Source organism: Mauremys mutica, chromosome 5 (assembly GCF_020497125.1).
Source record: "Mauremys mutica isolate MM-2020 ecotype Southern chromosome 5, ASM2049712v1, whole genome shotgun sequence".
Lineage (NCBI taxonomy): Eukaryota > Metazoa > Chordata > Testudines > Geoemydidae > Mauremys > Mauremys mutica.
In genome coordinates, this window is record NC_059076.1 from 79356923 (window position 1) to 79384476 (window position 27554).

Here is a 27554-nt window from a genome sequence, read left to right on the forward strand (position 1 = left end):
AAGGACCATCTGTCCCATAATTCATTGCAGTGAAACACAATTCAGAGAATATATTACGAATTATAGATAAATCTATAGTCATCTGCTTCACTGCTATTAGGTAGTCGGGTGGCAATTTTTGTTTTTATTTTTTAAATAAAGCCAGATTCTTTTAAAACAAGCTAGCATGGGCTGTCTGAAAGACCCATGTACAGCAAAGAGTTATGTTAGGTCAGACAAAAGGAAAATGAAATATTTTTACATCAGTAGGAGTGCCCATGTGGATTTTCATAGTTGTTATGTAACACTGCAGACTATTTGATATGGCTGGGACATCGTGGTATAAAAGCTCCTCCATTAGTGTTAAAAAAGATCAATCTGTAGACTTCATAGTTAGTGTACTGAGTCTGATTCCATCTTGCAACCTACACTGGGATTTGTGCATGCTCATTTGAGGGCAGAATTTCACCCTAAAAGAAGAGTGATTTTCAAATGCTGCATTCTAATTGAAGTCTGGCCACAAAGACAGAAAGAGGAGCAAAAGGAGCTGGAGAGTGGAGAAAACGAACTGAGAGAACACAGAAAAAAGAGTGGGGGAAAACACACAACAACTAGATATTAGAGTGAGAGAAGAGTGGGGGAAACAGGCAAATAAGATATTGGAGTGTGAGAGAGACTTGAAGAGTCAAATTGGGAAAATTAAGCAAAGAAAAATGGAGAGAAGTGGTACATAAGAAAAAAATTTAGTAAATAGGGGATGCAAAAAGATATGGAATAGAACAAAACAAAATGCATAGAGGAAAAAACTAAAACAGCAGTGATAGTGACGCCTGGGGATACTAATTATAGTCACTGCAAGCACCAAGAACATGTCCTACAATAGGAGATGATCATCATATTACCTCCATCCTTGTGACCCTCAGGCGTTCATATAAAATGAGTTCTGGATTTGAACTATCCCAGGTCTGGTTTGGGAAAACCAAAATATGATTGGAAAGGCTTTCCAAAACAAAAATAATCCAGAGTTTTGCACTTTTCTTCTTCTTATGGCAAGTTCATATTTAAAAGGCATGAATCAACTCTATAAATAACATTTGGAAAACAGAACTGGAAATATCTTGGGGGGTCATCGTTATGGTTTCTTATTATTTGTGGAGGACCTGTCTCAACTGTCAATCTCTACCAGCTTTTAGACCATATATAGAGGATGCAATTTTGAAAAATGATCACCAATGGACTTAATGACTTCTCATGTAGCTCCTGATATATGTATTTCATTTAAAACATATTGATGATCATGGGTCTACTATTTGTTTAGACTCGCTTAAAAGATATATTTGGCACAATGCTTTTGAAAGCAGTCAATATATTTAACCCCTTAAAATTTTATACCATCACCTAGTTTTTCATTACCTCACACAAAATATATCCCAATGTTTAATATAGCTTGTAAGGATGAAGGTGCATAAGAATGAGATCAGAACAATAATCTGTATAGTGTGATCACAGTTAATAACAGAACATGCTATCATCTGAATTCCATGGGGGGGTGTTTTTAAGTGGTTACTATTAGTAGTAGTAAATATTTATACTATTGGGGTCCTGAAGGGCAATATTCATATTAATCTGTTATCTAATAGAGGGAAAGAGAGAGAGGGGAGGAGAAGTGAGAGGAACTGTATAACATATATTTGATAGAGATTCAAATTAGAGCCAAGAATTCCTCTAACCTTGCGGACTTCATCCCATGAGCTCATTGTCACTTGACAATTCCACTTTTAATAAAAACTGGCTCGAAAGCTGTACCACTGATCTACTAAACTGTCAGGAAATTGGTAATTACCAAATGGAATTAACAGCAGAGTGCACTCTCAAAGTCATCCTCTTGTTGAGTAGGGAGGAAGGAAGAGGCAGACATTTTATGATATGAGCTTAGGCGTCAGGGATAGAGAGAGTGGAAATTGGAATGTGACATCATGCAGCACTTTTCTGTTTTTCTTCATAGTCACACATTAAAGGTGGGTGGCAGGTATAGCTTAAATCCACATCAAGTGTGTTAAGACTTTTGAGTATCGTTAACTAAAGAATATTGGGGCATTAGAGATTTTTTTGGCTTGGACACTATTTGTTTAAGCAACCTTGATCACTGAGTAGGTTTCTAACAGTTTTAAAATGTTATCGTAACCCAAACTTAATGTAATTCTCCTCTCTTCTCCTCACCTCTCCCCTGCACACACCCTCATGCCCTACAAGAGGATTCCAGGGGAAGAATTCAGTAAGGTTATTTGCTTAACATGCAAGCAAGACATTTTGTAATTAACTGTTCTCGCCTATTTTAGCTTATGCAGATGTAAGCTATCTAATTGCTACTTTATTAGTTCTGCCTAGATTGGATGTCTTCTAACGGCATCTGTATGTTTTGTGCTTCACTGGCATTATAGAATCCATTACTGTGTTCTTTATAGAAAAACTATATTGCTTGAGTTTGTGATTGAAGAGAATTACATGCTAAATGCTTAACAGAGGAACTCTGTTTTTTCTTATTTAGCACCAGGACTAAAAGTCTAGTAAAGTGAAAGGGTCTGATTCTGGCTATCTACTGTACATGTGTAATCTATCTATCCATCCACATATATGCCCCTCATCACCCTGAAATTTGAACGTGCAATTTGCTACATGGGTCATCTGGATTTAGGAAATAAGAAATAGAAGCAGATCAACTGTGGGTGGAGATTACATTAGTTGAATTCAATTAAAATTCATGAAACTGGCAAACAGAAGTTCAAAAATGTATTAATTTGTTTAAAACAGTCTGAACACAACAAATAACTATGATTAAAGTGAATGATATTACTTTAGTTTTGGGGTATATTGATTTTTTTATGATGTTACTTTTAAAAATAAATTACTGTTTTGGATGTGTAAACTGCTATGGTGTAATTTATTTAGTGCATTGATTTATAGTCTTTTAACTAGTCTCATATGCCTGCTGTTTCTGGATCACTTGAAAAACAATATGCCATTTGAGTGAGTAGCACTGAAAAGACAACTTATGTGCTAAGTTACTAGAGAGCCAAGGTGAGTGAGGCAATATCTTTTATTTATTGGACCAACTTCGCTTGGTGAAAGAGACCAGCTTTTGAGCAACATATTAAGTTACTGCTTCTTTCCTTCTATTATTTTACTTCTATTGCTAATTTGATTGTTAGCCTTGATATTTTATCCTCTGAAGCACTTGTATCAACAGCCGAGTTACTATTTAAATAAGGCATGAATACTACATGAACAGTTTGATCCAAGGACAATAATAATTTGAAGTACAGGATTATAATTAAAGAATAATGTTCATGCCTGTGGAGCACATAAAAAGCGAATGTCTTTTATGGGTGATTAAATGCTGAAATGAAGCTGAAGTATGTGAGAGATGCAAAAACAATGTATTGAAAATATATTCCATTGCCATGAACATTATTCTTATTCTATGAAAAGATAAAAGAACTTACAAGTAACCAAAACAATAAACAGAAAAAAAGAAGTAATGAAAGACTGGTGCATTCAGTGATGTCACATTGGGAATTGGGTGAGGATGAATAATTCTTCAAGAACAAGACTTAGAAATAAATAGTTAGGTCTTCCATAATAGTCACACAAATCAATTAGTCAGACATCAAGTATACCAGATCTTATACATAATTATTTTCAATAAAAATAGAATGTGCTTGGATGAATATAATTTTGCAAGACCAGAATAGTTAAAGGGCCAGTAACTGCTCCCCTAGTGTTTCCAAAGCACCATATGCTGGCTTTTCTGTGCAACTATCATTGACAATAGTATTAAGCAAACTCCTTCCAAATTTAAGGCAAGAATCAATAAGTATTTCAATGACATCCATGAGGAGATAATGTCAATTTTTTTTTGCTGGGCTGTGATCAGCTAAGGTTCCTCTTTTCTATAAAAAACAAAAGGTAAACTGGTTCATATTTACCTTAAATAAACTTGATGCCCAATTCTAAACATGGGAAGTCAATGCTACCGTATATTGGACCCTTAGCCGCCTTGGTCAGCAAAGAACAGTAGGAAGTGCCTTGGCCCAGAATGGACAGGGATTGTTTTCTTCAGTAAATAGGTAACTACCAGCAACCTTAAATCTTGTGAAGCTGCAAGTACCATTTAGTACTAAAGATCTTTCCAGATGCCAACCAGTATCGACTCTATCCTTGTGGATATGTTAATAGAAAAGATGGTGAAATATAAACTGCAACAGCAGTTTTCACTTAAAGCCTCTTAGGACTCCTCCATTTTGGTCTCAGACCTATACTCACCAAAATGTTTTGTACAGATATGAGTTACATGCCATTATTGTGAGCTCTGTTGGTCATAAGGTGGTACTAAGCTAACTAAGGAACATTTGTAGCCTGATTTATGGTGTATTGATAATATTAATTTGGATAATAAGGGGAATTTAATTTATCATTTTAATTTCTATTTTAATGTATTTTATTAATTACTTATTAATATTAATTAGTATGGTTTATAGGCTCACCAATCTGTTTGATCAGAAGATAAAAGTTCTTGTCCCGAATCAGGCTCCACAGATTTTATGAAGGACCCTCGGGGGGTATGACAGGAAGTTCACACTGAGACAGATATAGCCTTAAAGACTTTTTATTAAAATCAATAATAGTAAGTAAATGGTAAAATACTCAGAGTTACAATTGCATTACTGCTATTCAAAAGATACATATGATTATATAGTATTATATGCAACAAAGCTTTGGTTAATATACTCACACCCTTCCTTGATCACCTGGTGGTAAGAGACACAGGACAAGCCCTGCAGTGCAGGTTTCTTAATTCTTGAGTGAGGTATGCAGTGCTTAGAAAAAATCTAATGCTAAGAGCTATTAAAACTAAATTAGGGTTTACTTGACTAACTTAAACTTAAAAGCAAAACCTAATAAACGAAACTAAGAATAAAATGTAGGGAAACCAAGCTTAGCCTAGTTCCCTTGAAACTTAAAGTTTAAGAACAAGTACAGCCTACTAATAGTAGCAGTCATTGTAGATAGATAGAATAGATAGAGATAGAGTAGAAATAGCATAAATAAGAATAGAAATGGAGTACTCTGTCGAGGTGGGTCACCTCTTTTATAGGGCAAAGTGCCAGAAATCCTTCCTCCTATGCCCAAATTTCATTCCTCACCCACAAAATGTTAGGGTATGCTTACCCCATAGGCTAGTATGTATATGTGTAAGGATGACATGTATGTACGCATGTGTGGTGTAATTGTTAAGTCTGTGGGTACAACATTGGAAAAAACCCTATGCCATTCTCCATTGTGTATTGGTCTAGATAAAGGTCTTAGACATAGGCATGAGTACTTATCTATTTAGGTAACAAGATAAAGGTCAACTTTGCTTTCTGAGTAAAAGGTCTTAAGCTAAAGCAAAGTTAGCATATTTATATTAACATACAGGATATGACTTGTAGGTCTCTTGCATTACAGCCAAACTTACTTTAATATAAATCTATAAACCTATTACAATAAACCAAATGCTTAAACTATAAGAAAATATATATATACAAGCAAGCAGGTTAGTCCTACAAGCTACACGTTGTAGGAGTCATAGAGTCATCCTTCGAGGCATTCTTTAGGACCCTCCCTTTTGGAGCTGCACAGGCCTTATTACTTCTAGTATAAGATACACATATGTCTATTGGGAGAATTGCAGCACACTAGGCTACATTCCATCCATATACATATGACCATTAGCTTCCTGTCTCCTCATTAATATAGAAATGTGCTCCTGCACGGAGGGACCATTGCTATGCCATCAGATGCCTGCCTTGTGAGTCCTGTTTTGTCTTTATAGGTGTGAATTTCATCCTAAGTGTAAATAGTGTTGTTGCCATGATGTCTCAAAGAACTACAGATCTGTATGAAAGACAGTTGCCTCATACACAGGAAAAACAGAGGTGATATAGGTAGGGTATGGAAAATCATCTGAGGACCTAGCAGCAGCTGTGACTTTACTTTGAATAGAAGGGGTCTGTCACCTTATTATTAAGGAAGTGTGTAATTCTGAGGTTCTTTTAGACTCATTACTGGCCTTGGACATGCATATGGCAAGAGTAACCAGAAATATTCCTAGAAGCACCACATTCACAGCATGGTATGCCAGCAGCTCATCTGTATGTAGAGAAGGGAATAGGATACAGTACTTTAATATTTGTAGAACTCGAAGTTACAAATGTATTGTGTTAGCAGAGCTCAAAGAACATGCCATTTGCTTAAATAAAAATTATTTGCTATGAGGCGTTCTTTTATTCACTTTCTTCTGACATTTCTGAGAGTGAAATTTTGGTCCCCAGAATGCTTTTGTTGCAGCAAACAGGCTGATATAGGCTGACATATATTAGCACAATCCATTCATTGAATAATTATAAATAACAAATTCATAAAAATCAAAGCATATTTATGGATACCTTGCAAACTGAAAAGAGGGCAATACGCAATGAATAAATTGTGCTTTGCAAATTAGCTGATCCATTTCTATGACACGATACATTTACTTGAGCTTATTCTTGGGTGTAAAATTTCCCTTTCCCTGCCTCCCCTTCAATTTGAAGATCAGGCAGCTTTAGTGGGAGTCGCAAGGTTAACTGCACCCTAGAAATAATTTAACTAAAGATTAAAAAAATCAAGCAACATACAATTATCCCACTCCAGCAGGGCTGGCTCCAGGCACCAGCAAAGGAAGCAGGTGTCTGGGGCGGCCAATAGAAAGGGGTGGCACTCCGTCCGTTATTGGGGCGGCATGTCCAGGTATTCGGCGGCAGCTCAAGTGCTCCATCTCTTCCTCTTCGGTGGCACTTCGGCAGCAGCTCAATCAGGTTTTTCTTTTTTTTCTTTTTTTTTTTTCTTCGCCGCTTGGGGTGGCAAAAAACCTGGAGCCAGCCCTGCACGGCAGAGGGATGCACCGGGCGGGGGGGAGGATGGTTATCCAACAGCATCAGTGGTTTCTGTCCCATGGGGCGGGGCTGAACTCCCCACTCTGAGCACTGTGACCTGGTACATGTGGGATCTTAGTACCGCTCGAGCTTGGTCCAGCCGCCTCTCCATCATGAATTCTGAATGAGTCTCAGCGTCACTCATGTTCCAGGGAGCTGGGTCCAGTCCCATGGGAAAGTCATTGTAGCTGTGGGGTGGCCTTGCTCTCCACCCCGCACTCAACCCTCCCCAGGCCTCCCCTCTGCACCAGGCTGGGATTAGGGTTGTGGTGCTGGGATGGAGGGAGTGATAGTTGGTTTCCCCTTTGCACTTTAGTATGGTGTATCCATTGAATTCACCCTATCAGAGAGCTGAGAAGTGTATATGCAGTCCATGATCGATGACTTCTTGGATCTTCTTCTGTAAGTAGTGGGGTAATCCATAGTGTCTCTTTGTTGATATTTGGTTTCACTCTGGTAAAGACAATCATTGTTTATAAATAATCACATTCAAATGTTCTGGAGATCATTTTTATTAATTTTCTTAATTCTCATATTTTCTTCAAATCATTGTGTAGATTTATATCATTTTCTTGTTCTACTGTGATGTTTCAGAAAAATATATCCATCACATAGATATTTGCAGTCTTTAATAAAGTAATCTCACATCATTTTGTAGCATTAGCAAAATTATAATTTAAGATACAAATTTTCCACTTACATAGAAAACAAAGATGGATTTTTAGAGATTTATTGAGATGTGGTTTATTCTGTTTGTAACAGCATTGATCTTTGTACTCTTGCATCCAGATTCCAATTTGATAGGCACTTTATCATTTAATTTAATCTATTTATCCATTTGTAATGTGAATTTTGTATGGTAGATAGCATGCATAATCCTGAGTGAAGATAAATTTGAAATGACATTGACACCAACAAACCAGGCAGTTGCAAAAAGAAATGACTTTTTTTAAATTTTGTTTATCATGATATATGAAATCTCTGCTTGTACATTAATGTTGGTCCAAGGAAGAAATGGAAAGTGTATTTTGTCATCTGCTCTTTTGTTTTATATTATCTTACCATGTTTTTGTCTGTTCATCAGACACAAATACTCACACGTGCTGAAATGTAAGTGGACCAAACAAATAACCCACACAGCTTCATCCATTGGGTTTTCACAATTGCACAGCTGTGAGTGAGTGATAGGCTTGCTTATTATCATAATTTTGCCACAAAAAAGTCCTGAACTTTTATGCCCAACAATGAACCAGCATGACTCAGAAAGCAGTCTTTATAAGTCTCCCACCTGTTAAGTAAAACTATTTTAGTCTCTGTCAAATGCTTTTCCTGTAGAATTAAAATCAACCTAGCTTCACTTGATAAGAATTCTTTTCACAGATGATGATAATGTAAAAACTGGTGTACATTGGCTGGGGAAAAAAACAACAACCTTGGATTGGTCTTCAGATAATAGGATGAACTATTTTGGGATGATGGGAGAGAGAATGTTGGAATTGTTTGAAATTACAAAATTGAAACAAAATATTCACATGTAAAACTTATTTTGCTTTTTTTTTGAAAAAGTCTAAAATATGACTAAAAGCAAACAACTTATTTGCCTGAAATAATAACCCTAGTGGGTTTTCTGAAGAGTTAGTACCCCATGTTCTGCAGTTTTTTTAAATAACTGAGCTGGGAGGGCATTGTTATGGTTTCTCCCCTTCTTTCTGTTATCATAATTTTGAGTTGTACTTGAGCCATGCAATATTTAGCCCATCTGACACTTTCAGGAAGCCAGAATACCGTCCCATAAAGTGAAATATGCCAAATGCCACTAATGTACTGGAGCATTACAAGGGCGCAAGCTCCAATCAGATTAAACAAGGAAGCACTTTCAGAGCAATGTATATTTTATAACCAGATTGGATGTTTGTTTAGAGGCACACAAACAGTTTTAAAAGCAGTAATCCTGTGATATAATCTGATTGTATTTACACTTCTAATTATACAGTTACATGCTTACTGATTATCAGGTAATTATTCTTACACTTACCATACCATGGGTAGAATTTCCAGTTATTTAAGATTATGGCAACATATTAGTAACAATATTTCTAGAATCGTTCCACAGTCAAATAAGGTCTGGTCTACACTACGAGTTTATGTAGAATTTAGCAGCGTTAAATCGAATTAACCCTGCACCCGTCCACACAATTCACATTATCATTTTATTTAATCTATTTATCCATTTGTAAAGTGCCTATCAAAATGGAATCTGGATGCAAGAGTACAAAGATCAATGCTGTTACAAACAGAATAATCGCCCTGGTGTCTGGCTGCGTTTACTCCCACAGAGATTGCGGAGCACACAGCAAGCAACAATAACAATGGGAATATTGGTTTGGCTGAGGTCTGAGTGGTTATCTTTGTTTGGATTAATGTGGTGGAGGAAATGCCACACTTCCATCAGGGGCCGGGAGAACTTTTGCTGATCCCAGATTTGCTGGGGATAATGCATTGAAGCCGAAATACTTTTAAAATATTTCTGAGGAGCGATGTTCTTCATTAGAAAAGGGTAACAGTTTAAGATAAACTTGAGGGGAAATTATGAAGGTGAAGGTGGTATTTGCCACAACTGTCTTTTGGAAGATGAATATTAATCTTTTATTTATTTTTTTTTGCATTCTGTGGCATACACTCACCCTTCTGCAACTCCCTATATTCTATTTGGAGAGAATCCCAGTGCTCTGATAGATGTCTATGGTGAAAGGGGGTCAAAAGCTAAGAGAACTTGAAACTTGATGTTGTGGTTATTGGCTATAGTCACAGGAATTCATTTTTATTTTTGACAACTTTTCATCTTGGACGCAATTGACTTTTACCTTACTAGGTGAGAGGGTTTATGTTTTGGTCATGTGCTGATTTTGTTAAAACTTGACTGAACTGATGGACTTGCCTTACCTGCATTTTGTAAGTGTTTTAATTACTTAGAAACTTTTTACCGACGAAGTGGGCATTCACCCACGAAAGCTCATGCTGCAAAACGTCTGTAAGTCTATGAGGTGCCACAGGATTCTTTGCTGCTTTTACAGAACCAGACTAACACGGCTACCTCTCTGATATTAGAAACTTTTGAAGATTAGGAAATAAGGTAGTCTTTTGATTTTACCAGGGCTTCTTGCATAATGCTGTTCTTCTTACTAACCATTTTTATGCCAATAGACTGGTTTTCTGTTTTATTGGGTCAGATATAATTAATTGGTACCACATTATAGGCTTTAAAAGTTTACGTTGATCTCAGCAGATACCCTCACTGCCAGGCTTCAGCTTAATTCTGTTCATCGTACATCCAATATTTGGTGAAAGGTAAAATCTGTCTTCTCCTGTGGCATAAAATAATTGGAATATTGTTTCTTGGACAAAAGTGTCCCCTGAAAAACTCTGTTTGGTTTTTTTTTATTTTCAATAGCTCCTGCCGTTGATCAGATTACAGGACAAACCTTATAATTTACTTATTTTCAGTTATCTTTATATATTTATTTTTGATACGCCAAGTCAGAAGACATTATACATGATTACTATAGAAGTTAGTTATTTTCATGAGCTCAAGGATTTTCTTGATACTGTGAGGTGGAAGATTCTGAGAGGCTAGCATAGAGAACTGTATATAAACCTCTAATCCAAAAGTAACCGAATGATCTTCACTGTGGCTTAACCTACTAATGTTGCCACCAGTCTAACTGCTGAGATATCAGTGTCCTCCTACTCTTTTTCTATCCAGTAAAATAAACTCTTATTTTAATGTTTTACTGCTGTCCTAAATTGCAGCCTCTTCTCAAAGTGGTTAAGAAAAATGTTAATGTACTTTCTATTGATTTTTCTCTCACCGTGCATTGTTTAATGAACTACTGGAATGCATAGAGATACAATGATGATGATGAAGGCAGTATAAGAATATCTGTGGAGTAAAAGTAGGATTCTACTCCTCTTTGCTATTAGATAACAGTTTGGAAGAAGGCGTGCAGTATGCATTACTATCTTCCACTGCGTCAGACAAAACTAACTAGTCTAAAAAACGGTAGGTATAGTTTTGTAGTATCTTAATTTCTTCCATTTTTAGTGGTTTAGAAATGTGTTTGAAATTTAGATATTTTACAGTAATTCATTATACTGATAAATATATTGTGAAATGGGCTGTTAATGCACTTTTATAATGCAGATGGAGAATTTTTTTTTTAATTTGTAACTTTTCCTGTTGTGTTTCTTTACTGATTTGATAATCAAACTGGATTAAAAAAATCAGTTTTTCTCTTTCACATACATACACAGTGAAAATGAGTGTGATAGCATCTGACCTGGGGAGAGGAGGAGTGGGAGAGCAGGCAAGAAAATGAAAAGAAGGATGAGGGGTAAAGAAGAAGAAGAAGAAATAATGAATGAATGAAGAAAGAGAATAAGTAGAGAGAGGGAGAATGAGTGAATGATGGTGAAAACAGAATGAGAGCGAAACTAAGATAACAGGTGGAGGTACTTCATTGAACTTAAGTTTTAAATTTGAGATCTGACAATCATTTGTTCAGCTACCAGAAGAAAAAAAATGGAGAGAACATTTGTTTAGCGGAGTCTCCGCAACCAGATTACAGACAGGACTGTAAGTGAAAGTACAGGAAAGTCTTTCCTCATATAATCTTTGGCTCAATTTTATAGACCCAAGAGATTTTGTTAAGTATGTGTGGATAAGCTTTCAGACTTTTAAGTGATACTGAAAATGAACCAAGTCTTCAACTCTTTGAGAATCCCACTACTAATTTTGACTTGTCTGGGACTGTGGGGGAAAAAACATGTTCTATTGATTGAAAAACTATGAATTAATACTTGCACAGTACTCTGAAAACAAAGCACTCTGGCCAATATTGTGCACGGTCTATATACAGAGGCATAGTGTGGGGAGAAGTTTCCAGGAGCCTATCACCTCTAGAGCAGGTTGCAAAAAGGCCAGGCAAAATTGCAAGGGAGCCTGTGGATGGTTTTCTCACTAAACTATGGAGGGCTATGGAGGCCTGGGATGGAGCAGGCCCCATTTGAATTCCTCCACTGGCTTCTTAGTCTCTACTACATAACCATACTTGACGACATATTCAAGGCCCATCTCTGTTCTGGCCTATTACTTAATATCGTCTGTTTCTTAGGGTGTTACGTTCCACCTCTTTGTTTTGCCAGAGATGCCAGCCTTGATCCCTCATTTTCTGCATCTCGAGCAATCAACTTCATGCCTTCTTTCATGCCAGGTCATTACCTGTCATGCCCTGCCTGAACTGTTCCATAAAGCCAGTGTACCCTTCTCCTGCAAAAACCATTTTTCATTCACCTGACTTAAAGTATGTTGCCTAGCACATTGTGAATGCTCTTGGCAAAGAAATAATAAAGCATAATCTTATTGAAAAAAACCTTGTGTGTGTTAGTTTCCTGCCTCTCCCTAGGGAGGTGCAATCAACCAAGTAATATAATAGAGAGAGGAACTAGAGATTTATACACCTGTGCAGATACTCTGTCCAAGAGATATTAATAAGTAGCTCTTATCCTCACTCCTTTATGTGTTCAGTTGGGTTAGAAGGAGTGCTGAAAACATAAATGCAGAATTCCATATGCATATCAGACATTTGTTTGTAAAATCAGTCAAATGTCAATGCTATAAAGAGATACTGAGGGCAGAGTTTATGCATAACAAACACAGGGAAAGGAGGATTGTGTAGGTGTTTCAGGAAGAGAAATAAAGCCTTGCCTAGCCATTCTGAATGTGAGATTCCTGACTTGTACAACTCTGCCATTTTATTTTTCTGTTTATTTGTTGACAAAAGCTCCAGTTCCTTCCACACCTTTCAGATTCATAGCCCAAATTCAAGTTCTAGAACATAAAACTTCTGAGGATTCCACTCTACCTCACTTCCCTTGTATATCACTTACCAGATTTTTGTGAATTCCTTAAGTAATCTTGGGATGAAAAAAACAAAACAAAACAAAAAACCTCTCTTCCAAACTTTTATCTTATTTTCTGGTAAAAACATAACTTTATCTTTTTAATATTGAATGAGTGTCACTCAAGCTTTTCTTCTTAGAGTGTCCCAATCAAATGATGAAAGCTGATAACGATTTCCTGAGGCAAACTCAGGAAAACAGTCCTAGCTCTTTAGAACTGAAGAATGAACCGGCATGAAGATTGTTTCATGTATATATCCTCTGAAGGTGCTGTCCGGGAAGAAGTGCCAGCTAGATAATTGTTACTCCTTCCAGCTGGCAGGGGAGCAGCAGGGACATTGCCAGAACTAATTACTGATTATTATGAAAAAAGATATGGATTTTACACAAAATACTGTTGTCTCCTAGTATTGTCATCACTAGGGAGCATAAGTGTTTGTTTCTGTATGACAATGTAATTCTGCTAATATACCATTTGATTTTTTGTGGGGGAAAAACATAAAAATTTTGTCAGTTTTTGTGGGTGGGTGGGGAAACATAAAACTCGAATTGAACTTAATTGTTATTACAGATGAATAATTTGGGACTAATTTACATTTCTGTTGTTTTATTAGTTATGTAGTACCCCCTGCGTTATGTGTTGAGTCCAGGTGTTATGATTTCATTTGCATGCTGCCCATCCCTTCCTTATCCCATTAAATAGATGGTTGCCAAATGTCCCTGTAACTAGTGGGCTCCCAAAGCCATGTAATAATATTCACCTACTCTTTTTTTTGTCATTTAGAAACTTTACCCTGGGGCAGTATTCCTTTCAAGAGCCTGTCACTTGCATATAATTTCTCATCCACAGAACTTTTTGGAGTTTACAAAAGATCCTTTGCATCAAATCAGTTCATTTTTGTTTTTTCAAACACAGTAGGCTTCACTCCCCCTGCTTTTTGGGGTGGTTTGTATTTTCCAGGGTCTCCCTAAATTTTTCTTCAACAAAGAGTAACACACTATGAAATACTTTACCATTTTCAAAACCGAAATGTGTTCACTCACACTCTCTCTCTCCTTAATACAATATTATTTTTAAGGACACAACCATAGGTTTGCTGGACAACTGCAGGAAAAGTAGATGTTCCAAAGATTATACAAGCTCAGAATCTTCTTGTGCAGGAAGCATGCACAGATTGACAATGCAGTATTACACGTTTAAATACATCATATATCCAAATCCTGCAAGGCTTACTTAGGGATTATTCACAGTGACCATGTGAGAGTTTTGCCTGATTGCAGATGGGCCCAAATGTCCTGGAAAATGTGAGAGTTTTGAGAATGAATCTGTATTCAACTTGCTCATATTGTTGGCTGAATTAAATCTACAAGTCAAATGGAATCAATCCTTATGTGATCTCCCGTACACTCCACATTTTATGGCATGCTGTGCATTTTAAACAAAGTGGGTCTAGCAGTGATTTGAGTTACCTCAGTGTATACATAGAATAACTTCAATCACTTCACTGTAATTAATCTTGAATTTCATTGGTCTAACTGAAATTAAAATCTAGCCTAGTAAAAATAAAGGGTGATTTCCAATTCCCTTTTTTAGAAGGGTCCTTTTGCCACATAAATGTGTCCGTAAAAAGTTCCTGTGACTGGGGAGTTCACTTGTACATGCATTTCACTATTTTGATAAGAAGTACAATATGTACTCTGAGGAGAAACAAAACAAATTGGCAGTTCATTCCACTGTGGGAGTAAAATATTTTTCCTGATCACAGCTTTTCCCATAAGTAAATTAGGGAAATAAAGACCATTTGCTAAAATTAGATTTTACTCTATTTAACAGGTGATTTGGTCTATTTTACCCAGAGGGTAGATCACAATGCAGTCCAAAAAGTTAATTGTTCAATAATTGTACAATTTGCACATTAATTTCCAACAGTTTAGTCTATATTATAGCTCTATTAAGCTGTTGTCATTTATCTTTGGATGTGTTTTATTTACCTGTGCCCAAGGGTTACTATAACAATAGCTTTTTTATATTATGAAAATGTTTGTATTCATCATAGCTGATGCAGTTTGTAGCATTTGATATATGATTTAAGAAACACAACTGGACTCAGTGGGCTATTGTAACAAAATTAGACCTCTTGGGATATCTTTGAAAGAGGAAAATACAAATTCCCTGCTTATCTTACAAACTTGCTTACAAGACTGAGACTTGCTAATAAAATAACCCTGTCATCAGGATGTGATGTATGGTTTTAACCCTAGAGGGGACACTGCCAAAACTGCTAGGTTACATCTACACACCACTTCTGGTAAAGATGCTCTAAGCAGACAGGAGAGAGCTCACCCATCACCTTAAATACTCCACATCCAATGAAAGATGGTAGCTATGTCGGTGGGAGAAGCTCTGCCACCGACATAGCATTGTCTGCACCTGTGCTTAGGTTGGTATAACTTACGTCACTCGGGTGTGAATTATTCATACGCCTGAGCAATGTAAGTTATACTCAAATAAGTTTTAGGGTATACAAGATCTTAGGTGTGGACCTCTATGCAGGAAAGACAGACAGACACACACTCTTTAAATGTCCATAATATTCAAAGTGTGCATGTAGTGCACTTTTGAAAAAGTATTTCAGTAAAATAAAGCATAGTAGATCAGCAAGGACCTAATTTTCAAATTGCTTCTGCTCTATGAGCATACAATGTGTGTGAACCTCATTTTATGTGTTAAAACTACACTACTGTGCACAAATATGCATTTTCCATCAACGTATTAGATTATGTGCCCAGTAACATGCCTCATATTTGCAAGTGGGTGTACATAAAATGTATGTGCTTAGGAGATGAATGACCTTTGAAAATGTGGACCTAATTTTCTGACCACTGAACAACAAAATTGATGTTTATAAGGCCCATATCAGCTCCAGTTGTTCTTGTTTTCATACTCAGTATTGGTTTGTTTCTTTTCAGGAAGCAGAAGTTTCAGAACCCTTACTTCCCTTTCTTCATCTTGGAGAGAGCCCAAACTAAAGACTCAGGAGAAGATACTCTGGCCTAGTCAAATAACCATGCGCAAAAATAAAAACAGTATATTTTCTATTTTTCCAGAAAAGGCACATTGGAGTCCTATCTATAGCCCATTCAGTTTTCTCTCTAATTATTGAGTTACCTGACCATCCTATAAATAGCCACAATATTAAATTTATGATTTTTCTTTCCTAAACTAAGTGATACAAGTAAAGCTCTCCACTTAAAGATATCCACAATTTCTAGCAAGGGAAATAATTCATAATCTTCTTCCCCCCAAATCTATACATTGTGCTGCTAATTTCCTATCAACCATGTTCTTGTCTTCTCCTCTATCTCTCTCAGCACATCTGTTACACAAATCTTCAGTTTGAATTGGCTCCTTGCCTAAATGAACATCTCCCCAAAGGTGAGGTCTCCAACCATTTTAGAGGGAATATACAAATGTTTAAAGGAATTATAGAGATGACAGTCTTGTCCCTAGAAGCACTTCTATTTTTAAGGATTTCAGAGGTCTTAGGCAGCTCAGCATTTACACTCGAACACAGGAGTAAAAGTTGACAAAAAGCTAGGAAGTGACATGACTAAAAGCGGTGAGAATTCTAGTCTGTATAAAACATACATTTGGATCCTTTAAAAGGTTAGGGTATGACTCTTGTTATTTCCTCTCATGCAAATCTCACAGAATATGGAAAAAGCAGGTTTCCCCCAAGAACTCACAACTGATTCTAGTTCCTTTAGGTGTTACCCATGTACAATATATACATGTTATACCCTAAATACCACCCTAGGAATGCTAAGGTGTATAATTCATACTCAAGCTACTGTGTTGTCTGCAATAACACAACATGCTTTTGGTTTTTTTTTTAAATTCAATTATTTTTCCAGTAAGTGTCAGGAAAATAGGTTTTATTATTTTAATTTTGACAGCTAGCTATGCAAATTCGATGCCTCGCCTGACCAGACTTACATTATAAATAAATGCTATCCTGAAGAATTTTTCTTCCAGACTTTCTAAACTTTTAATTGATAAACAGAGTTTTGCAGTTTTAAAATAAGTTCCAACCTAAATAATAGGGTTACACCCTTGGGACAGTACAGCCTTGCCTTTTGATATTTACTTTTCATGGTACCTTAATGCCAGCATGCTATGAAAAAAAGATGAGTTTAAAGCATAAAACGGCTTTCAAACTCTGGTGGACATCAGTGGAGCTTTTTGATTACCAGTGACCGATGCCCAGCCTTTGCCAATAATATCTAATAAATGCATGGGTATGGCCTTTTATTCTTATTTTTAATATATTTTCCATTTCAACAGGACACTCCATCCACTATATATTGCTCTTTTCAGGTGATTGAAGTCCCAATCCCTTTGGTCTCAAGCCTCAGAATGCAAACACAAGTTCCAATAATCTCCACAAATGCACCATCCATCATTATTATTGTCTTCTATTATTATGACACTTGGTCACTTTAGTATGTACTTATATTTTAAAATAATGAAATCATGTTTCCTGTCCTTTGTTGAGCAGGTGGGCACTTGCATTGTTTTCTCATGTTGATAAACTGCTCTCAACTGTAATTATTGAAGTCCTTAGCTAATGCCAAATTGCACCCAAAGAAGTGCATTATCACTAAGAGCTTTTGTTACTGCCAGGAATTCAGCGAGCAATAGAACTTACTTGTGTTATTCATTCTCTATGTGTCATGAGTTTAGTGACTACAATTGCTTTAGGAGGTAAAATATTTTACTGGCTGCTAATTATATGTGTGTGTGTGTGTATATATATATATATATATATATATATATATATATATATATGCGTGTGTGTGTATTCATTTTCTCAGGCATTTATTTTGAGCCTTTTAAATGGTGCCAATTTACAAAAAGAATATGGGTTCTAAATATAATAAATCAATAGTAGTGTTGCATAGGATTTCTCCAATGGAAAATATGTACATATATTTACAGAATTATATATCCTTAAAGTAATATACATTTTCAGTAGAAAACAAAAAAAATACTGTAGCTCACATATCATTGCAATGGATTTAAGTGTGACTTGTGCAGGCATGTATACAGTAACCATACTGTATCCTGTCTCTACACTTCATATTCCTTAGATCATGCTGGATAAAGCTGGTTGGAAAACTCAAGTTGTAGTTTTATTTTTTTATGTTCACCAGCTCTAATATTGGAGTAACAGTCGTAACTTAAAAAGGAAACAATAGTAAGCTATTTGCTTTCCAAGTTATTTGCTAAATACTTTTTGGGAAAGGACTCACTTATTGCTGCTCATGTTGGAGTAAATCCATTTCACCTGCCTGAAGCCAAAGAAATGGTATTTATGGGAGTGTAATTCTAGAATTGTTTGAAATCTTACTAAAGTCTAGCTAGGAAGTGAGGCTGTGGCATGGTCCCCTCCCAGCTGCTGCTTCTTTCTGTTGTTGGAATAGAGCAGCAGAACCCCCACCTGTTTTATATAGAGTGTTAGGTGATTATGCATATCTAATGACCCTATCTTGTGTCTGCCTTCCTATGTGCTGCCTGTCCCTGGTTTGCCCTAATGTACCTACCACACCACTTTATGTGGGACTATCAAGGACTTTCCTCAACAAACAGTGGGGGCAGAGGTCCCCCTGAACAATCACCCCATAGGTACCAGCCCTGCCTGTGAAACTCCCTGTGGTACAGAGACTCTTGAATCATCCTTCACTTACTTTGAATCTGACAGTCAATAGGTAAGTTACATAACACTATAACAACAAGGGCCACTCTGTGTAACACATAGGAAACTATTGCTTTACCTTGAAGACTTTTATCTATCACACTTTATATTAAGATTCAGTGGAATAAAGGGCTAATATATGATTGATAGATATTATAAGCATGCTGCACATATAGATAGCTTGTGTGACAGATAATTATAAGCAAACCATTAGAAGGCATTCCGGGTGATTATAGGTCACACTTATAAGCAACCTGTTGGACTCTAACAGTCTCCAACAATTTATTAACTGTTTATTAAAACATCTATTAATTTATTAACCCTTTGAAAACAGTTTATAAATTTCACTTTAATATAAAGTGTGACCAAATGTAGTTGTATTTGGACCAAACAGAGAAGGAAACTAGACACAGAGGGAGCTGATAGAAACACAGCTGTGTTGGTAGCTTTTTTGTTCTTGTAGCAAAACTGAAAACAACAGAAAAGTGAGGCTTTGAACTGGGGGTAGGGAATGGGGGGGTTGAGAAGAGTTTGGGCCTGGCGAGCACAACGGCCCATCAGCATTGCTATGTTGAGTCCCTTTACAGAGTTGAATAGTGTAAAAATGAGCTGAAAGTAGCAACACCCATCACTGCATTTGAGCAGCAACTAATGATGGAATTCCATGTTTCAGTCAAAAAATTGAAATTAACAAGTCAAATTAACCATCATGAAGGTAACATTTCTACCATACAGATTGGTATGTATCTCACACATTCTGAAGATAATGAGACTTTCTCGTTCTATTTGCACATAGTTCTTCTCAGGCATGATGAGTGTTCTTGAAGCAATGGCAATTGGTTTCTCCATGCCATCAGGAAAATTTGGGAAAGAAATGCACCCACTCTATATGGTGAAGCATCACAAGACCATTTTAGTGAAGCATCAAAGTGTACGAGAGCTGTTGCTCATGTCAGCAGTTTCTTTGCTTCTTTAAATGCCTATTCACGCTCTTTACTCCATTTCCATTTTTTCTTTGCTTGTAACAGTTCATGTAAAGCTGCCAATAATGTCACCAGATCAGGCAGAAATTTGCCATAATAGTTAAGCAGCCCTTGAATCAACATAACTGTGACATGTTCTTTGGTGGGGGTGCTTGAAGAACTGTCTTCTTTCTCTGGCAATTTCCTTAAGTTCCCAGCATTAATTACATGTCCAATGTATTCAGCTATGAAAGTTTGAAAATCTCGCATTTGTGTCAACATATTCTCAGTTCATGGTTTCCCAAACACTGCAAAACAGCACCCTAAATTTTGAAGATGATCCTCTTGATCCTTTCCTGTAACAATGATGTCATCCAAATAATACTACATTCTTTTCAATCCCTTCAGAATCTCATCCATGGCTTTCTGGAACATGGCACATGCTCATGTGATACCAAAAGGAAACCTGTTGAAACAAAATTAGCATTTTTTGTGCATTGACTATGAATTATTTGTGAGCTGCCAGATCAATCTCCATTTGTAGGTATGTGCTTAGCAAATCCAATTTACTGAAACACTGTTCTCCACTAAGAGTATCGAACAAATATTCAATACAAGACAGTGAATACTGGTTTGCAAATAAAACTGGATTAATGTCATTTCAAAATCTCCACAGATTTCAGCTTGATCACTGGTATGATGAGTGTAGTCCACTCACTATGTGAAACCTGTGACAAGAACTCCAATGTTCACTAGCTTTTTCCAAATAATCTTCCACCAGAGGCTTCAGAGCATAAGGCACAACTCTGGGCTTGCAATATTTTGGCTTGCTGTCAGACTTAACAGTGAGCTTCACTGACATGTTTCTCATCTGTTCAAGCTGTTTTTCAAAAGCTCTGGAGTGTCTGCCCAGTATTTCCTGATAATGTTGAGGTATTTCCATGATTGCCTTGATTTTGATCCAATTCACCTTGAGCGTCTCAAGCCAAGATCCGCCAAATAATGATGGATACTTTCCTTCAATCACATACAGAGCAAAACAACAGATTGCCCATCAAATTGAACTTTCATTTAGAGTGTCGCTTTTGGGAATACATTTTCTTGGCATAAGTCTTCAAAATTGTGAAGATTTCTTCCAGACAAACTTGTGACAGAGTCTGGTGATAGATAGGAGCAGAATCAGTGAAACAATACCTCCAATATCAAACTCTTGTAGGATCTCCTTCAATCAAGGGTGTGACCCAGATGCCATTTCTGACTCCAGATTCTGATAACATGTGTAGTGCTCAATCTTGATCAGAATCACCAGAACGCTTGTCTTTTTCCACATTATGAATTTCCAACTTCTGTCCTTTCTTAGGTTTAGTCTTCATAGGTGGATGTACAGTTACTCTCTGTTGCTGGTTGTTAATCGGTGAACCAGTCATGACAATGTGTCCTTTCTTTTGGTACTTCCTGCAAGTGACCTGGCATGCCCATCAATCCTTCTCAGTCTATGTAGTTTGTTTGCAATGTACACATGGATCTTCCTTATGTTGTCATGGTCTTCTGTCTCTCCAATTCACGATGTGAACTTCTTAACTCAACTCAATCCAGAGAATCCTTGTTTGTGGTATCTATGGCCATTATTACTTCAACAGCCTTCTTGAATGTAAGTGTTTGTATAGTAAGTAGCTCCTACCTGATCTGGTCATTGCATAAACCAGACACTAATTTGTCATGTAGGGAATCACTTAATGTCTGTCCAAACTGACAATTCTGTGCCAACTAACTTAGAGCAGCAATGAACTGTGCTACTGACTCTCCACTATATAATTCTGCTATCATCAGTGGGATAGGAGAAAATTGTTCCTGCATTTGTATAGAAATAGCAGCTATATGACATTTCCAAGCACAGTAGGAGACAGTAGCTCACACAGTGGTCCCTTTGCCTTTGGACCAATATTTGGAACTCACTGTCCATCTGTAATGGTGTTGCTTGTTATAAATTGCTGTAAATATTTGAGGCACATCATCTGTGATTCACAGTTTTCATTGAACTCACCAACACTGCTGACAAAAATTGCCATTTCTCTGCTCTCTGGTTAGACTTCACACCTCCTGGATATCTGCTCTAATGCCAGGTAACTCTTTATTGTTACTATTTGTGCTCGACCTGCCTCTTGTGGTGGCATGTATACACCACAAAATGCAGAATTCTTCCTTTACCTGCATGTGGACTCCCTGTACTAGCTATAGACACCCAGTAGAGGCTAAACTGTTTCACTTCCTGCTTGCACATGATCAGTCAATATGGCTGTTTTCTTTCCCCTCACTGCTTTGTTTGCAGAAGCTCTGGGTAGCAGCCAGATGAACTGTTCCTTCTTTTTATAGTATTTGCTTACGTTTTCTTCTTGCTCAGGCAATGGGAACACTGGACACATGTGAGAGAGAAATCCTCTGTTGCCAAATGTTATATTTGGACCCAGTAGAGAAGGAGATAGAGACAGACACAGAGGAAGCTGATAAAAAAAACAGCCATCTGCTGTTCTTGCTTAATTGTTCTTACAGGGAAAAAATAAAAACACAAAAGTGAAGCTTTGCACTGTGAAGGGGGTAGTGATCAAATATTTAAAGGGACAGAATATCAGAATTCTCATTAGCTTTTATTTTATTATTGGTACAGTATCTGATGCTTAAGGAGCCTTCTGATTTGTATAATTGAGTTATGTCATGTGATCTACCTACCAGTTACTTTCTGTATGAAAGGTCTTGTAATAACATAGGATCCAACTAGATGTTATCACAATATAAGAACTGTGGCCCCTTTTTCTGTTGCAAATTTTCTACAAACAGATTAACATGTTTTTTATGAAATTATCATTCATCTAGTATATTTTACAAACCTCTTTGGGCCTATTAATCAATACATGTTCATAGCAAGTACTCATTCAAGTATTCAGTATTTGGAATTTGCTTCTGAGATCTGTGACTGATCGTGTGGTATGGTTTCTCTTCCATGCTTGGATGACCAAAGAGAAGAAATCATTGGTACATTGAATGTCACGGGCAGTGTGTGAGATGCTAATTAGGATAAAGATAGATCAAGCACAAGAAAAGCAAATTCAGAATGTTTTAGAGCATGTGAATTTTACCTGCTTTTTAAATTAGAATATAAATAACCTATTAATCAGCATCAGTGCCAACCAAGACCTTCATCTCACACAGAATTCTGAAGGCTCCCTGTGATTCACTGTGTTTCTCTGCTGTCAGTTGCCATGTAATCTTGATCCCAACCTCCTAACCATGTCCATGCTAGCATGAGCTACCCAAGTGTCTTTTTAGTCTCGTCCTCTACAGTTCAGTGGAAGGTGGAGCCACAGTTGTCCCCTGTTAAACTGGCATTCTGCAAGAAAACTTGGAGACCCCGTTGAGTATTTATCATCCTCAAGCATGCCAGAAACTATATCGAAAGTCTGAATGGTCACTCCCATAAAATAGTCTCTAGTCCAGACAGGTGGTTGTCTGGGTCTGACAGGCTGTCTCTCAAGCCCCGGTTCCAATGCAATGTCTTGTTGTGTTAAAACTATGGTGAAGTCATCCAGTGCAGACTGGGTGTTGGCATAATCTCCTCTTGGTGCAAGATAAGAAGGCAGGTGAAAGATGATAAGCATTCCATACCTGCCCATCAGAAAGTCGATATGTGTAAGGTTCCTTCTTCTCTATGATTTTAAGAGGAGCTGTGAATTTATGGTCCCCTTTGCGTAAAATTCCAGGTTTTTGTATTCTAACGAAGGAACAACACTCAAACTTTGGTTCCTTAGCACCCTGTCGCTTGTCTGTGAAAGCCTTATACTTTGCTTGGTTCTGTTCAACTGTTTTTCTCACATCATCCTCGGCTGGGGCCTCAGGTCGTGCCTTTAACAATCCAGCAATGCTCAGTTTAGTATTCATCTGTTTCCCATGCAGTAACTCTGCAGGTGATCTTTGCATTGTGGCATGTCATGTAGGTATGCTTGGAAGAAATCAGTAGTGAAGGGTATCCACGCATGCCCTTCCAGTTTAGCCATTTGCAAACTCTGTTTCAAACTTCTGTTAAACTGTTCGATTTCCCCATTGGCTTGAGGGAATATAGGGATGACCTTCTGTGTAAATGTTCCTTTCTGCTAGAAAAATTTCAAACTCCAGGGAAGCAAATTGACTACCATTATCTGAAACCAGTTCTTTGGGGTTACCTTCCCTGCTAAAAACTGAAGAGAGAAACTTAATTACTGTAGCAGAAGAGATCTGCAATGTAAAGGCTACCTCAGGCCATTTACTAAAATAGTCTATTAAAGTGATGGCATAATGACAGTCAATTGGAGCAGTATCAAAGGGTCCTACAATGCCAATCACCACTATTTCCCATGCAGATTCAGGAAGAGGAACAGGCTGTAATGGAGGGGTACATGTCACTGCTGTCTTATCATGCATTGGGCAAGTGACACAGGATTTTATGAGTGCTTCAGTTTGAGAGTCCATCCCTGGCCACCAATACAGATCTCATACTCGTTGTTTGGTTCTGACAATTCCTTGATGAGTATCGTGTGCTAGGTGTATGAATTTTGACTGTAATGCTTCTGGCACAAGTAGCCAGTGTGTACCTCATAGCACACAGCCATTGAGCAAAGAAAGTTCATCCCAAACTCTAAAATAAGGCAGCAAAACTGGGTCAAGGTTTTTAGGGTTACTGGGCCATCTCTTTGTCAGAAATTCCCAGAGTTTTTGTTGAACTGGACACGTTGAACAAGCAGTTTGAAATTGTTCTCTTGTAACTGCAGTAAGAGTGCTTGTAATAAGCGCAACTACTACATCCTCATCCTCCAGTGGACCTGCTGGTGAGAAGGCAAAGGCAGGTGAGAGAGGCAATCAGCTACCACATTTTTGTTTCCAGACTTATATTCCAGTTCATAATTGAAAGAGAATAGTCTTGCAGACCATCTAGCAATACAATATCCTGCTCTTCCCAGTCCTTTCGTGGTGAGCAACGTCATCAAAGGGCTGTGGTCTGTGCGCAACTTGAACATGAGGTTCCACAGTTTTTATTAAATGTAAATATAATCTGTTTGAATATTGCATTTTGCTTTTTGATCTAAGCAGACACTGTCCTATGTGAATAACAAGAAAGGGATACTCGTAAGGCTCAATTGTTTATTGCCTTACATCTTGTGTAGTCATGCATACCTGTGCAAGTGAGTGTAAAATATTCCCAATTCTGATTTGGTAGTGTTTTACACCTAGTTTGCACAGGAGTGCATGACTACACAAGATGCAAGGCCGTGAACAATCAGGCTTAGATTATTTTACATAAATTGCATTTGTTGGACCAGCTTCTGTTGGTGAAAGAGATAAGCTTTCGAGCATACACAAGCATCAACTTCCTGGACAGTCATGATCAGCATCAAAAACACAGACAACTATGCACAGGAAACCCCAAAATCACCATACTTACCTTCATAGACTCAGTAAGTACCCCATATACGCCATAAATCTTTTATCTGCAGTCAGGCACTCAGCACAGGATATGCTCAGAGGAGAAAGTCTTACCTTTACCAAACAAGGACACTCCATCAGAGAAGTAGATCACATCATGGAATGGGCCACTCAAATACCCCCCGAGAAATTGATTCAATACAGAAATAAAACCACCTTTGATCGCATGACCTTAGTTGTCACCTACCATCCCACACTACAATCATACAGGATATCATCAAACAATTAAAACCCATAATCGATGGGGACCCCATCCTGAAATAAATCTTTCCTAAACCCTCTCTTCTGGCCTTCAAATGACTTCTAACTTCTCCAAGCTCCTACATATCAGGACTCATCAACTCAAAGCAGCACAGATGCAAAATCTGAAGACATATATCCACTGCTACAATGATTGTCATCCACCGCACCCCACCGCCCCACCCAACAACATACCTTTCAAGATTCATGGATCCTACACATGCTTATGAACCCTGTGATGTACCTCACCCAGGGCATTAAATGTCTCAATAGCAACTCTGTGGGTGAAACTAGACAATCACTGCACTCTTCAATGAACTCTCACAAGAAAATCATAAAAGACAAAAATCCTACATCATCTGTAGGCAAACACATTTCACAAAGTGATCAGTATCTGACTTATCAGTCTTCACCCTCAAAGAAAACCTGCACCACACTTTCAAAAGACGAGCCTGGGAGCTTAAATTCATAACTTTTCTAGACACTAAAAATCATTTACTGATTTATGGCTTATTATAACCCACCCCCTAGTTACTCTGCCTCCCGCCCACCTCTTTTCCTCCCTATGACTGGAGGCATGTTAACGGGGCACTTCATCTTGCACGGTCCCTTGAAATATGTCTTCACTACTTATGCTAAACAATCTGTTCCACCTTGTATTTAGCAATGACACTCTAAATTAGTTTTCCAGACCTGAAGAAGAGATCCATGTTAACTTGAAAGTTTGTGTTTCTCGCCAACAGAAGTTGGTCCAATAAAAGACATTACCTCACCCACCTTGTCTCTCTAATATCCTGGGACCAACATAGCTGGAACAACATTATGTGCATTTATAACTCAAAAGAGCAGCTTCTGAGTGAATTGTTCGTGGCAGGAACAATTTGTAAGTAAGCCTGATTATGAGAGGTCATCACCCAGAGAGTTAGTGGGGAGAGAGTGGGAACAGGAGAGAAAGAGAGTTAATATGGTTACAAAATTCCAAGGTCAGGTAATAATGTGCTCCATAAGCCTTCAAACACATAAAGCTTCATAATACAACATATCAGCTTTTGCAGGGCTTGGGGGGTAGTGTTATAATTGAAAACTTTTCTTAATCTACTACCAACACACTGGTGGCAGTTTGTAATCTACTTCTTTATGCCAGACATCGAATGCTAGATAGCATCTGATTACCTAGCTATTTAGCTAATAGAATAGTTGAAATTTAATGGTGCTGCCAGATACTACACCTAAAATTTCTTTCCTGCTGAAAGAAAATAACTCTATGGCTACAGTCATTGAACACATAGAACCATGTTAAATGTAACCAGGTTCTGACATATACATCTGACATGGTAAATATTTACACAGTTCAGTGCATCAATATAGCAGTATTTTCCCAGCACAATTATGTTCGAAGCCTAATCACACCAGTCTCACTTTGCTAATAGTTTGTAATGATATTGTTTATATCAATGTGTCCTCTGAGAATCTGACTGCTATATGTTTTTGGCAAGGACCGTCTTTTCCATTCATATGTGTGTACAGAGTAGAATGGTAGGACACTGACTAAAGTCTGTTGTTATAGCAAACCTGAAACTTGTAAATTCAATTAATACACTTGATACTTAGTTATCTATTATTGGAATACTATTGTATTTGGGGTGGGGCACTGTGTTATTTCAAACAACAATGTTTCTATATCCAATGTCCAGATACCTGTTGTTGAGATGGTTAATCAAATGAGTCATATAGGACTATGCACTTTGCAGGTGGGATCAAGTGAGCACACACGTGCAGCTACTAAATCATCTGTGACAGTGACTGTAGTTAATTGTGATGGGTGACAGCAAATTGGAGGCCAATCAACTCCATGAACTGTCAATGTGTATAGAATGGAACATGGTTTACATTTCTACAGCAAGTGGAAAATTTATGTCACGCACAATTCAAGCTCCTAATCATCATGCAGGCAGGCAAAAAGATTTGTTTGTGGTTCTCATTGTTGCCTTTGCTTTTGTTCTTCCTTCGCACCACCTTTGATTGTTCCTTTACTAATCCTCCTGTGTCTTGACATTTGTCTCTTCCCTAGCTATGTTAGCTTACTAATGTACTGCTGCTTTGAACTGAAGGATCCACTTATTTCCTGATGTGAT